The following is a 13,805-nucleotide window of genomic DNA, read 5'->3' on the forward strand; positions in this document are numbered from 1 at the left end:
ATGTGTACTTTTATTGTTTTTTTTTTATTTCCAAAAAATGAATTTATTAGGGAATTTTTTTATTTATTTAGCGATTTTTTTTTAAATTATTTTTACAGTTTTTTTTTTAACTTTATTACATTGTCCCAGGGGTGACATAACTGTCATGTGACAGATCGCTGATCTGTCACATCACAGATCACTGTGACAGATCAGCGATCTGTCACAGGCACTGCACAAGTCTTCCTCATGCCTGCGTTTTGCAGGCACTGAGGAAGCCAGCTCCCTGCAGGCCCCCGAAGGTCCCCGTCGCCATCTTGGATTCGGGGACCTGCAGGGATGGAGCCCCCCGCAGCAGCGCTGCACATTGCGCTGCTGTGGGGGGCTCAGGGAAGCACGGAGGGAGCCCCCTCCCTGCCGATGCTTCCCTTTAACCCCCGGTACACCGCGATCGTGTTTGATCGCAGTGTGCAAGGGGTTAATGTGTTGGGGGTGGTCCGTGACTGCCCCTGGCACATTGTGCCGGGTGTCAGCTGTGATAATCAGCTGACACCCGGCCGCGATCAGCGGCGCTCACCACATGGGCGCCGCTGATCGCTGTGACGTACTATCCCATCCCTGGGAATTAAGTCCCAGGGCACATGGACGGGATGGTACATCACATGGCAGAAAGTGGTTAAAAGTCGAACACGTGACTAGTAGGAAAGGTTGACTCCGGGTAGCTCCTCACCGTCTGCTTCCAGTGATTGAGAGGTCTCTCCCTATGTAGGGAGGTTGAACTGACGGATAGATCTGCCTGTAGTAAGAGGCAGAGGGGAAGCGCAGTGCAGGTGCAGAAGCGCTGAGATTAAGAGAAAATGGTGCCGTGTTGTAGTTTGACCATTAGAGGGCACTGTGGAGTGTAGGAGTGTGACTGTGTAACTGCCATTGGTCGATTTAACTGTCAGGTGATAGTGGGTGGAGCCACCAGGACTGGGAGTATAAGAGGTTGAGGAAAGGTTCTGGAAAGTCCAGTCAGCTAGGGGAGCTCACTAGTAAGGAGGTACTGCTGTAGAGGGAGAGACGCAAGAAAGCCTCCAGAGAGAAACTGACAGTTGAGACGGTCACGGGGGGTGGCCCAGAGGACAGTAGCCGCAGACGGAGATGGTCTGACGGGTACCAAGCGGATGGCGTACTTGGAATGGTGAAGCACTGTGGTGGATTGGCCTAGGACAGCCACAGTGAGAAGAGCCACAAAGGACGCCACGACAGTAAAAATAAGAAGTGTCTCAGTCTCGTGTCTGTTGGCGGTAAGAAGTGGGTCACCCCCATTCCTGTTGGATCGCTCTCTCACCTATCCTACACCTATTTACACACATGCAGGGAGAGACCGGTCAATCAAGGCGAGCGGGCGGGGAGAGATTTCCGGGGATTGGAGGAGGAGGTAGTATAGAAAGCTTGTTGAACTATTAGGGATCATTAAGCTTCAGAATATCTACCACTGATCATCAGGGAATGGGGTCTGCAATGAAGAAAGCATCTGAAAATAACACAGAAATTAAGCCTAAATTTAAGAAAAGTTCTAGAAATCCTGATGAGGCCGTTGGGACCGGGCTACCTTATAATTTTTAGGGGAAACTCCGAACTGCCAAAGTGCAGATGATTTTGGGGAAGAAAAGGGTTGGGCTTGTTGAACCTCTCCAATCATTTTGTTCTTAGGGGACATAAGCCATCATCAGAGGTTTCTGGTATGACCTTACTCCTCATTCCAGGTGTATTGGCACTTTAAGAGTCACAATAATGGGCCACTTTGCACCTTTCTGCCTTACATTTGACTTGTGAACCCCACTTTAATTTGGTGAAAGTTTCCAATATAAAGAACTGTGGTGACTGAAAATTACTTAAAAAATGTAGCATTAAAAGTATGATCATCTTAAGCAAGATGGACAGTATGTATACTGTGTTTCCCCAAAAATAAGACTGGGCCTTATATTATTTTTTGTTCCGAAAGATGGGTTAAGGTTTATTTTCAGGGGGTGTTTTATTTTCTTTTCCATGCAAAAAAATCCCCAATTATTCAAATATCACATCCTCATACACACGCAAAGCACATGCATACACATGTACATACAAACACTGCACATACGGCACCCATCAACCTGTCTCCTCTTCAGTTCCTTTAGACTCCTGCAGTTAAGGGACCTTTGGTGATATCATGTTCATATGACTGTGATGCCACCAAAGGTCCTTGGCGGTCTTAACCTTGGAATAGGATCGCTGGGGGCCCCCAAGAAAATGGGTACGTCAGCCCTGGCTGTAGCTAGGGCTTATTTCTGCAGCAGAGCTTATAATTCAAGCATTTCTTAAAAACCCTGTAAAATCATGCTAGGGTTTATTTTCGGGGTAGATCTTATTTTTGAGGAAACATGCTAGTATGTGATAGCACTGATAATACGTCACTGCAAATCATGTCTAGATAATGGGGTGGTCTTCTAATTGGCTGTAGTTTTTCTTTCATTGCCTGCAGGCTGTCTAAAGGTTCAGAAACCTTCTTCAGTCACCAAAACTATAGCCTAAAAAGTAAAAAGAAGGCAAAAAAAAATAATAACATGCCTTACTTGCTCACATTGAATGCCAAACTTGGAGGCTGAGATCCTCAGGAAAGTTCTGAGGATGTATGGTAGTCTTCCAGCTTTACACGTAGTTCTGATTAGCAATAAATTAATGTACAGTAACACTCTTCTATTAAGAAGCAGGGTGTGGGGGATGTATGTTAATGCCATATGTTCAGTCTACTTTATCAAGCTTCAATAGCATAAATGATTACAGAGATTAGATATCTGTGCCGCTTTGTACGACTTTATGTAGCCAGACCTCATATCAACTTTACGTCAATCAATGTATAATGTCATTTTAAACCTAAAAGGTAAAAAAAAAACAAGATTAACCGTAAGAAACACCCACTCTCCTTTCACTTAACTCTGATTAATCTCACTGGCATGTTCATATCAAAGATGCCGGATATGATAGACAGGAAGAGAACAATGGAAGGAATAACTGTGCGATCGTGTGGCAGATGTATTTCTAGCACATACATCCTTTCTAGGAAAATATGTGAGTAAGACAATGTGACAGTAAGAAAAAATATCGCTGCTGTAACAAATCATGTTTAACCCCTGAAAGATTCCTAACTAGGGTGTTTTCCCCCTCTAGTCATAACCAGTAATTTAGAGATTTTTAGTTTGTTCCGATGTGCTGGCCTAAAAGCTTTAATATGTTTTTATATAAGATTTAATGGTGTTTTTTGATTTTTATATTTTTTTTGGTTTTACTTATATATTATATAATATCTCTTTTCTATTCATGATTTGTTTGAGGAAGTGGCAGATATTTTGGGGAGCTGAAATAATAGCTTGACACCAAGGCTACAACCCTACATACTACAGAAACTGCACTCATCAAAGTGACCAATGACCTTTTGACAGCAAAACAAAACAGTGACCACCCTCTGCTCATTCGTCTTGATGTCTCTGCAACATTCAACACTGTTGACCACCACCTCCTACTCTCTAGGCTCCAGTCATTAGGCATTAAGGACACTGCCCTCTCCTGGTTCTCTTTCTACCTTTCTGACCACTCCTTCAGTGTATCATTCCCTGCCTCCCTTTCTTCTCATCTTCTTCTCACTATTGATGTCCCTCAGGGTTCAACCCTTGTCCCTCTTCTCTTCTTTCTCTCTACACGGCCCCAATTGGACAGACCATCAGCAAATTTGGCTTTCAGTGCCATCTTTATGCTGATGACACACAACTATACTCGTCATCCCCTGACCTTACCCCCGCTGTACTAAAGAATGCCAGTTACTGTCTGACTGCAGTTTATAACATCATGTCAGCTCTATATATAAAACCAATTTTTCCAAAACTGAACTTCTTCTGCTTCCGCTATCTACTAACCTTCCTAAATCTGACATCTCATTCTCCGTGGGTAGCACCACAGTAACGACTAGGCAGCAGGCTCACTGTTTGGGTGTTATGTTTGACACCAATCTTTCCTTCACCTAGCATATACAATCTCTTGCCCGCTATTGCTGCTTACACCTAAAGAACATCTTTAGAATCCACCCCTTTCTCACCATGGAAACAACAAAAACCCTCACTGCTGCCCTGATCCACTTTCCGCCTTGACTACTGTAACGCTCTATTAATTGGACTCCCCCTCACTCGACTTTCCCCTCTCCAGTTCATCCTTAATGCAGCACCCAGTGTCATCTATCTGGCTAATCGGTATTCAGATGCATCCTCTCTATGCCAGTCATTGCACTGGCTGTCCATACATTACAGTATCCAATTTAAGCTACTTGTTCTCACGCACAAAGCTCTCCACAGTGCGGCACCCCCCTACATCTCCTCCCTGATTTCTGTTTAGCAGCCTACCCACTTGATATGCTCCACAAGCGACTTTTGACTAACATCTGCACTAATCCACACCTCCCACTCCTGGCTACAAGACTTCTCTTGAGTTGCACCAATCCTTTGGAATGCTCTACCCCAAGAAATTAGGACTAACCACAACTTACACAGTTTTAGGCAATCCCTAAAAACACATCTGTTTAGGGCGGCCTATCACATTCCCTAATCAAAGTCTCTTCATTAATAGTCCATTCTCTTCTCATCTGAAATGCTACAGTGTTTCAGAGAAAAACATACTTTTAATAGCTGCTGGAGACTCAGTTGTTCTATTGACTAGTCGTACAGGTGGGTCCACGGTGGCGTCTCCCCGCCCAGTGGCAGTGACTGACAAGCCCCTGCCTATGTGTGCATATAGGCAGAGGCTTGATAGTCACTGTAGGTGAGCAGGAGGCCGCCGGGAACCCGCCTGTATGACTTGTCAATAGTGCGACTATTAAAAGTATGTTTTTCTCTGAAGCACTGCAGTGTTTCAAAGAGAAACATACATGGCCATGATCGTACAGCCAGTGGCTGATACATGTCACCATGGTTTGGGCCACTTGTAATACTTGTCAGGTTCTTTTTAAACATAACAGATCGCTGTAAACAAGTGCAACTTTGCTGCACAGTCCTAAGCCGCATATTACTACCATGGTGTTGTGCCTCAAAGTGTTAGCTCTGTCTTAAGCTGGGTATGCAAAATCTTCCATTTTTCTTACAGAAAATGACGATTTTTCATCTATATTATCATCTAATTGCAATTTGTATGTCCTTTTTGTATATCCGTATGGCATCCATTTTTTACATAAACTATTGACTAAATAATAAACTATAAATACAGTTTCCTATATTTATAATTGTTATGGGTTTCTGAAAAACGTATGACATATATAGTAATCCGTATGTGATCTGTTTTTTGAGCACCCATTGTGTGATCTAGAATAGGACCACATTCACACCTTCAGTAATTGATCAGTATTTTACATCAGTATTTGTAAGTCAAAACCAGGAGTGAAACAATGAAATGATAAGAAAATTACAATAGAAACACGTCACCACTAGAGTTGAGCGAAACTGGTCGAACAATTTCAAAAGTCGCCGACTTTTGGCAAAGTCGGGTTTCATGAAACGAAACCCGACCCTAGGATGAGGTCGGCCACGAGGTCGGCGACTTACGCGCCAAAGTCACGTTTCAAAAGTTTGTTTTGCGCTCTTTTTCAGCTAATCAGGATCCACGGACACTGTGGGCAACGTGATGACATAGGCAGGGGTCACCATCATCTTTCAGAAGGGCATGCAAGTGATTGGCTTGCTTTGGTGGGCGTCACAGGGGGTATAAAAGTGCGTGCACGCCGACCGCCATCTTACTTCTGCCGATCTCAGTATAGGGAGAGGTTGCTGATTCTGTAGGGAGAGCGTTAGGCAGGGAAGAAGACAAAAAAACTGCTTCTGCTGCTAGCGATTTGGCCTGCACAACACACCAGTCACTGTGTGTGCAGTGCAAGGGGAGGCTATATAGTGGTGTATCAGTGGTGTTGGTTGTTGGGCTGCCTTCTAAGGCTTCCTGACATTCCTGCATTGCTGTTTACCCACTGCTCCGCAAACTGCTTTTTTAAAAGCAATCCAATCTACCTTATCCTCTAGTCACTTTTGTCACAGCTGTGCCATCGAGCCTGTGACATAGCGCTCAGATATCAGTGGGCCTCACACAATCCAAAAGTGTCCAGTGTCCAAAAGTGTGTGCAGAGATTCAAAATCTCCCTTATCCTCTAGTCACTTTGGTCACAGCTGTGCCATCGAGCCTGTCACATAGCGCTCAGATATTCATTGGGCCTCACACAATCCAAAAGTGTCCAGTGTCCAAAAGTGTGTGCAGAGATTCAAAATCTCCCTTATCCTCTAGTCACTTTGGTCACAGCTGTGCCATCGAGCCTGTCACATAGCGCTCAGATATTCATTGGGCCTCACACAATCCAAAAGTGTCCAGTGTCCAAAAGTGTGTGCAGAGATTCAAAATCTCCCTTATCCTCTAGTCACTTTGGTCACAGCTGTGCCATCGAGCCTGTGACATAGCGCTCAGATATTCATTGGGCCTCACACAATCCAAAAGTGTCCAGTGTCCAAAAGTGTGTGCAGAGATTCAAAATCTCCCTTATCCTCTAGTCACTTTGGTCACAGCTGTGTCATCGAGCCTGTCACATAGTGCTCAGATATTCATTGGGCCTCACACAATCCAAAAGTGTCCAGTGTCCAAAAGTGTGTGCAGAGATTCAAAATCTCCCTTATCCTCTAGTCACTTTGGTCACAGCTGTGCCATCGAGCCTGTGACATAGCGCTCAGATATCAGTGGGCCTCACACAATCCAAAAGTGTCCAGTGTCCAAAAGTGTGTGCAGAGATTCAAAATCTCCCTTATCCTCTAGTCACTTTGGTCACAGCTGTGCCATCGAGCCTGTCACATAGCACTCAGATATTCATTGGGCCTCACACAATCCAAAAGTGTCCAGTGTCCAAAAGTGTGTGCAGAGATTCAAAATCTCCCTTATCCTCTAGTCACTTTGGTCACAGCTGTGCCATCGAGCCTGTCACATAGCGCTCAGATATTAATTGGGCCTCACACAATCCAAAAGTGTCCAGTGTCCAAAAGTGTGTGCAGAGATTCAAAATCTCCCTTATCCTCTAGTCACTTTGGTCACAGCTGTGCCATCGAGCCTGTCACATAGCGCTCAGATATTCATTGGGCCTCACACAATCCAAAAGTGTCCAGTGTCCAAAAGTGTGTGCAGAGATTCAAAATCTCCCTTATCCTCTAGTCACTTTGGTCACAGCTGTGCCATCGAGCCTGTCACATAGCGCTCAGATATTCATTGGGCCTCACACAATCCAAAAGTGTCCAGTGTCCAAAAGTGTGTGCAGAGATTCAAAATCTCCCTTATCCTCTAGTCACTTTGGTCACAGCTGTGCCATCGAGCCTGTCACATAGCGCTCAGATATTCATTGGGCCTCACACAATCCAAAAGTGTCCAGTGTCCAAAAGTGTGTGCAGAGATTCAAAATCTCCCTTATCCTCTAGTCACTTTGGTCACAGCTGTGCCATCGAGCCTGTCACATAGCGCTCAGATATTCATTGGGCCTCACACAATCCAAAAGTGTCCAGTGTCCAAAAGTGTGTGCAGAGATTCAAAATCTCCCTTATCCTCTAGTCACTTTGGTCACAGCTGTGCCATCGAGCCTGTCACATAGCGCTCAGATATTCATTGGGCCTCACACAATCCAAAAGTGTCCAGTGTCCAAAAGTGTGTGCAGAGATTCAAAATCTCCCTTATCCTCTAGTCACTTTGGTCATAGCTGTGCCATCGAGCCTGTCACATAGCGCTCAGATATTCATTGGGCCTCACACAATCCAAAAGTGTCCAGTGTCCAAAAGTGTGTGCAGAGATTCAAAATCTCCCTTATCCTCTAGTCACTTTGGTCACAGCTGTGCCATCGAGCCTGTCACATAGCGCTCAGATATTCATTGGGCCTCACACAATCCAAAAGTGTCCAGTGTCCAAAAGTGTGTGCAGAGATTCAAAATCTCCCTTATCCTCTAGTCACTTTGGTCACAGCTGTGCCATCGAGCCTGTCACATAGCGCTCAGATATCAGTGGGCCTCACACAATCCAAAAGTGTCCAGTGTCCAAAAGTGTGTGCAGAGATTCAAAATCTCCCTTATCCTCTAGTCACTTTGGTCACAGCTGTGCCATCGAGCCTGTCACATAGCGCTCAGATATCAGTGGGCCTCACACAATCCAAAAGTGTCCAGTGTCCAAAAGTGTGTGCAGAGATTCAAAATCTCCCTTATCCTCTAGTCACTTTGGTCACAGCTGTGCCATCGAGCCTGTCACATAGCGCTCAGATATTCATTGGGCCTCACACAATCCAAAAGCGTCCAGTGTCCAAAAGTGTGTGCAGAGATTCAAAATCTCCCTTATCCTCTAGTCACTTTGGTCACAGCTGTGCCATCGAGCCTGTCACATAGCGCTGAGATATTCATTGGGCCTCACACAATCCAAAGTGTCCAGTGTCCAAAAGTGTGTGCAGAGATTCAAAATCTCCCTTATCCTCTAGTCACTTTGGTCACAGCTGTGCCATCGAGCCTGTCACATAGCGCTGAGATATTCATTGGGCCTCACACAATCCAAAAGTGTCCAGTGTCCAAAAGTGTGTGCAGAGATTCAAAATCTCCCTTATCCTCTAGTCACTTTGGTCACAGCTGTGCCATCGAGCCTGTCACATAGCGCTCAGATATCAGTGGGCCTCACACAATCCAAAAGTGTCCAGTGTCCACAAGTGTCTGCAGAAATTCAAAATCTCCCCTGTCCTATAGACACCTTGTACCTTGTTTTACATTACTATATAGTTTGTTGGATTTTGTCTACATTTCTACCAAAAATGAGGAAGGCTGGTGGAAGAGGCCGTGGAATTGGGCGGGGGTTGGCAGCTGGTAATGATGGTGTTGGTGGTGGATCTGATGGTAGTGGCAAGAGCAAAATAGGACCGAATGCAGGAGGTGTTGAGCCTGCGTCATCGTCTGGCTACATAAGGCCTCGAACGCTTAGTTTTCTAGGAGTTGGCAAACCGCTTTTAAAGCCAGAGCATCAGGAAAAAGTTTTGTCTTACATTGCTGACTCAGCCTCCAGCTCTATCGCCTCCTCTTCTTCAGTTGTAAAAAGTAAAAGCACTGAGTCGTCATTGGAGGCTCATGTTCATGAACCACACCTTTCCTTGTGTCCTTCACCCCAACCAAGATTGAAGGATGACGCAGGCCATACTACTGATTACTCCATGGAGCTGTTTTCACATATCATGCCTGTATTATCAAGTCAAATGGTGAATTACCCAGGCCAAGATGAATCTGACATGGAGTGCACTGATGCACAGCCGCTGATAGATGATTCTGCTGGTACATGCACTCAGAGCACTACATTGTCCTCGCAGTGTACAGAGCCAGATTCTGACCCTGATGAGACTCAGGTGCCCCTTCCCGCACACTATACCACCATACACGGTGACACAGAGGAAGGTGCACATGACATAGAAGAGGAGGTGATGGATGACCCAGTTGTTGACCCAGATTGGCATCCATTGGGGGAAGAGGGTGCTGCTTCCAATAGCTCAGATGAGGAGCATCCACAACAGACATCGACATCGCAACAGCTGTTATCTGGCAGGCCCGTAGCACTCCAAAGACAGGTTCCAAACATCAAAAGAGTTGCTGGACAGCTTGTCCAGAGGGTCAAAAGATCACAGCGTGCTAGGCCGCAAAATGTCTGCCAAAGTAGGAAGAGTGCAGTGTGGCACTTTTTTGAACAAAATCCTCATGATCAGGCCAAGGTTATCTGTAAGAAGTGCGCAAAGACCTTTAGCCGAGGGAAAAATCTGAAAAATTTGAATACCAGTTGCATGCTTAGACATTTAACCAGCATGCACTTGCAAGCGTGGACACAACACCAAACCTCAAGTGCCACATGTGCAACTGATCACAACGAAGGTAGTCAGCAACGCTACATTGTTTCCCCCACTGTAAGCCCACCGGTTAGCACAGCAGCAAATGTTGAGGTGTCGTTGCAAGGCCACAGCAGTCAGGGAATCCCACTGTTATATCAACGAAAGACTGATTCTAGGCCATCAGAAAGAACACCAACTCCATCACCATCATCAACCCTCTCTCAGTCCACCCTGTCCACCGCTACTTCCACCATATGCAGCTCTCAAGTCCAGCTCACCCTCCCAGACACTATGAGTAGGTCAAGAAAGTACTCAGTCTCTCATCCGCGTACACTGGGTTTGAACGCCCACACTGCCAAACTAATCTCGTTTGAGATGATGCCCTTTCGGTTGGTGGAAAGCACAACTTTCCGCGAACTCATGGCCTATGCAGTACCACGCTATTACCTACCCAGTCGCCACTACTTCTCTCGCAAAGCCATCCCAGCCCTCCACCATCATGTGAAAGACCGCATTGTCCATGCACTCAAGCAGTCAGTGAGCGGAAAGGTGCACCTCACAACTGATGCATGGTCCAGTCGGCATGGCCAGGGCCGTTACGTGTCCATCACTGCGCACTGGGTTAATGTGGTGGATGCAGGGTCCACAGGGGACAGCGGTGGTGGGACAGTGCTGCCTAGCCCACGGTATAGGAAACAGTTGGCTGTAGGCGTTCCACCCTCCTCCTCCTCCTCCTCCTCCTCCTCCAGAAGCGAAAGCTCGTCCACAGAGCGCAGTCGTACGAGCACTCCATCTGCAGCTGCCACTGTTGCACACGATGTGTCCCCCTATCGAGCAGCTAGTGGAAAGCGTCAGCAGGCTGTGTTGCAGATGATGTGTTTGGGCAACAGACACACCGCCGAGGTGCTGGCCGAGTACTTGAAGCGACAAACTGAGTCATGGCTGGGCAGTGTACATCTTGAGGCAGGCAAGGTAGTTAGTGATAACGGCCGTAATTTTGTGGCAGCCATAGCCCTTTCAAAACTCAGCCACATACCTTGCTTGGCTCACACCTTGAACCTGGTGGTGCAGTGCTTCCTCAAAAATTATCCGGAGTTAACAGCCCTGCTCCAGAAGGTGCGAAGACTGTGCGCGCACATCCGCCGGTCGCCTGTACACTCCGTTCGTATGCAAAAGCTGCAGCGATTGCTCCACCTTCCCAACCACCGCCTCATTATCGACATTGCAACAAGGTGGAACTCCACCCTGCACATGGTGGAGCGGCTGTGCGAGCAGAGGCAGGCCATAATGCATTTGTGGGAGGATACACGGCCAGGCACTTTGAGAGCAGACATGGAGTTGACAGGTGTGCAGTGGTCGAAGCTGAAAGACCTCTGTAAAGTCCTTCAGTGTTTTGAGGAATGCACACGGCTGGTAAGCGCAGACGACGCCATCCTAAGCATGAGCATCCCACTTATGCGTCTGCTCATGCAAACTTTGACGCACCTTAAGGAGCAGGCGTCTGCAGCCAATGTTGATGAGGAGGAAGAGGAGGAGGGAATCCTTGATGACATTCAGCCATTGTCTGCTCAGGGACCTCTCCTGGACGAGGTGGAGGAGGAAGAGGAGGAGGAGGATGATGATGGGGATGATTACTTAGGGAAGGAGGATGCATCTCGTGGGGCAAGTGAAAATGTTGGCGTGGCAAGGTCTGGTACAGGGTTTGTGCGTGACTGGAGGGATGTGGATTTGCCAGAAAGTGCTCCTCCACCCAGCACTCGCAGTGCATCATTGACACCGGGAACATTGGCCCACATGTCAGATTATGCCTTGCAGATCCTAAAAAGGGACCCCCGCATTGCCAAAATGATGAATGATGACGACTACTGGTTGGCCAGCATCCTGGATCCACGCTATAAAGGCAAATTACAAAACATCATGCCACAGGAGAACCTTGACCTAATATTGGCTAATAAACAAGCAACTCTGGTAAATCGGTTGCTTGAGGCATTCCCAGCACACAGCAGCGGTGATGGTTCTCACACGAGCCGTACGGGCCGGGGGCAGCTTGGCAGAGGTGTTCGTGGTGCACACAGCAGAAGTGGCGTTGGAGACAGGGGTTTCATGACAATGTTGTGGACTGATTTTTCAAATACTGCTCACACAACTGGTAATACTGCATCGATGGAAAGTGACAGGAGACAGCAGTTGTCAACTATGGTTACAAACTACTTTTCCTCCCATATCGATGTTCTCCCACACATGTCATTCCCCTTTGACTATTGGGCCGCTAAACTGGACACCTGGCCTGAATTGGCCCAATATGCCTTACAGGAGCTCGCTTGCCCAGCTGCAAGTGTGCTATCGGAAAGAGTCTTCAGTGCAGCTGGATCAATCCTGACAGAAAAAAGGACCCGTCTGTCAACCCAAAATGTGGATGATCTAACCTTCATTAAAATGAACCATGCATGGGTTTCCAAGGATTTTGTCCCACCTTCCCCTGATGACACATAGGGTGACAGAAAAATGGCTTGCTTTGGTCCACCTCTTCCTGGGACTTCACCTATTTCGCCTTTTGCATCAGCTGAATGTCCAACATCAACATATGCCACTTTCTAAAACTCCCTAACTGTGCTGCCTCCCCCCCCATGGCCGGGGTCACCACCTAGCGCACGACACCGTGCGAGTGCCGTTGCCCTGGACAGGTGGGTAGGCCGACTCTTGGGCGCGGGCACTGGCACAGGGTCCCTCATAGTGCAATCAAGTGTCTCTGACGGTGGTGGTGCACACCCGCCGTCAGACACACCGCTGTACTATGAGGGGCCCAGTGCCAGTACCGACGCCCACGAGTGGGCCCCCCTTGCTTCGGCAGGGCCCCAGCATTTGCAATCTTTACCTCTCCCTGCTCCTCCGCTGTGTAATCTGGGCCGTCAAATCCATACTGTGCCTGACACCGTCTGAGCCTGCCTCCTGATGTATAGACATATATTTTGAATGTGTACGCTATCCATACATGTTATCTGGGGATACGGTACCCTTTCTAACCATTGTGCAATCACGTGCAATCCATACTGGGCCTAACACCGTCTGAGCCTGCCTCCTGAGACATATATTTTGAATGTGTACGCTATCCATACATGTTATCCGGGGATACGGTACCCTTTCTAACCTTTGTGCAATCACGTGCAATCCATACTGGGCCTAACACCGTCTGAGCCTGCCTCCTGAGACATATATTTTGAATGTGTACGCTATCCATACATGTTATCCGGGGATACGGTACCCTTTCTAACCTTTGTGCAATCACGTGCAATCCATACTGGGCCTAACACCGTCTGAGCCTGCCTCCTGAGACATATATTTTGAATGTATACGCTATCCATACATGTTATCCGGGGAAACGGTACCCTTTCTAACCTTTGTGCAATCACGTGCAATCCATACTGGGCCTAACACCGTCTGAGCCTGCCTCCTGAGACATATATTTTGAATGTGTACGCTATCCATACATGTTATCCGGGGAAACGGTACCCTTTCTAACCTTTGTGCAATCACGTGCAATCCATACTGGGCCTAACACCGTCTGAGCCTGCCTCCTGATGTATAGACATATATTTTGAATGTGTACGCTATCCATACATGTTATCTGGGGATACGGTACCCTTTCTAACCTTTGTGCAATCACGTGCAATCCATACTGGGCCTAACACCGTCTGAGCCTGCCTATTGAGACATATATTTTGAATGTGTACGCTATCCATACATGTTATCTGGGGATACGGTACCCTTTCTAACCTTTGTGCAATCACGTGCAATCCATACTGGGCCTAACACCGTCTGAGCCTGCCTCCTGAGACATATATTTTGAATGTTTACGCTCTCCATACATGTTATCCGGGGATATGGTACCCTTTCTAACCTTTGTGCA

The sequence above is a fragment of the Dendrobates tinctorius genome, unplaced genomic scaffold, assembly GCF_039654945.1.
Source record: "Dendrobates tinctorius isolate UK_male_01 unplaced genomic scaffold, ASM3965494v1 ptg000107l, whole genome shotgun sequence".
NCBI classification, from domain to species: Eukaryota; Metazoa; Chordata; class Amphibia; order Anura; family Dendrobatidae; genus Dendrobates; species Dendrobates tinctorius.